The sequence below is a fragment of the Belonocnema kinseyi genome, chromosome 1, assembly GCF_010883055.1.
Source record: "Belonocnema kinseyi isolate 2016_QV_RU_SX_M_011 chromosome 1, B_treatae_v1, whole genome shotgun sequence".
Classification (NCBI taxonomy): domain Eukaryota; kingdom Metazoa; phylum Arthropoda; class Insecta; order Hymenoptera; family Cynipidae; genus Belonocnema; species Belonocnema kinseyi.
Window position 1 is genome coordinate 28,038,659 of NC_046657.1, and position 1,573 is coordinate 28,040,231.

At 32.5% G+C, this 1,573-nt stretch overlaps 1 protein-coding gene across 1 annotated transcript in view; it reads left to right on the forward strand.

Moving 5' to 3' along the window:
* LOC117175155 (cylicin-2-like) overlaps positions 1-1,573 on the forward strand; it is a 112,600-nt gene that overhangs the window by 80,209 nt on the left and 30,818 nt on the right. The gene's annotated exons all lie outside the window — the stretch shown is intronic.

Below are 1,573 nucleotides of genomic sequence, written 5' to 3' on the forward strand. Positions count from 1 at the left end.
AGATCAATTGGATTAATAGTTCAAAAATTATGAATGTTTTAATATCCAAGCGGTAATCTTGACGCTGCCCAAAAACGTGCCTGGCCGGCTACGTACGCGCTGTAGCGAATGACGTGAAGGTCAAGTCAATCTTACCAAAACAAATGCACAACAGTAACTCCATATATTGTCATTAAAATAATTTATTTATTAAACATTTAACATATAATATTATGCATATTATTGAACAAGAATAAATTAATCAAACAATATTTTATTAGAAACTACTTTTAGTCATTTTCGTCACTCTCTTCAGTTTCATCGGCATCTGGATTCTGAGTTTGTACTTTTAAAAAATATGATTCGAAAAATTTTTTTCCTTCAGCGCTTAAATACTGGAAGAGATTTTTCACATCCTTTATTTTGGCAGCTTTTAATCCAATTCGGGGCGGAGGACTTTTCAAAAGATTTTCTAGTTTAAGCGTAGGTTTAAAGAAAAAAGTGGTTGGATTTTGCAACTCATAGTTGTCAAAAACATCCACTTTTCCATTTTTCAAAATCCTGTAGAAGATCTTCACACTTCTCGACCATTGTGAATGAAGGTGAACGAGCATTGCGAATCATTTCTACATATTCAGCTTCAGTTTCAATTGGTTCTAATTTTTTCAGCTTTTGCGAATATGTGCCAAAATTCCTATCGCACTGGCGATAGGAATTGCCTCGAACTGGAAACACATATTTAATCTCGCTTTGCAAATAAATGAACAATAAAACCAAAAAATGAAACACTGTGTAGTTTTTATTTTGTCCCGGCCATGAGTCTGAAAAAAATGTTATGCTGTTGAACTTGTCTTTAGCAAATTCTTTTAATACCGCGTATTTCATAAAACTGCAAACAGAATTAGTACCTTTCTTTACAATTGCCTCAAGAATAGGGAACATGTAACTCTGGTTCGTAGAATGTACATGTACGTTAAATAGAAAAAGCCATGCCAAACCTAGTTAAAACTGCGCAGACACGGGTATTTTTGGTAGTGGCAAATTCTGTGCAAAATGAAATTCACAGCATAGACTATTATTTTCAGAGAGTATTTGCTTTTTTAACATCAAATAAATTTCAGCATTGTTTTTGTGATTAATTACTTCTTCTTTTACCTCTCCATTTGTCTCGTTTTTGTAGCAAGTATTGCACACGTCAGTTCTAGATAATTTAAAACTGAAGCCAACATTTCGGTTAAAATACTTAAAATAAACGGTTTGACTTATTGTCAATTTAGCCCCCGTTTTTTCTTTATAATATTTTCCGAATAATTTATGAAGTTCTACAAGATTTAATGAAGGATTATCAAAATATTTTAGGTTGGTAGAATTTCGTTTGTAATGTGAACAGTGATGTGGAATTGATTTGCAATGCTCTTCAATCATTTTTTAAAATTTTCTGTTAATTTAAGACAACTTTCGCGTACTTCACCTGCCAAATTTTTTAAAGGCTGCTTACGAGGGTGGATTGATAAGTTTCCGGCCTGACCAAGAAAAACAACGTTTTTAAGAATTTTTTTTTTTATTTCTCAACATAATCTCCTCCAAGGCTGAT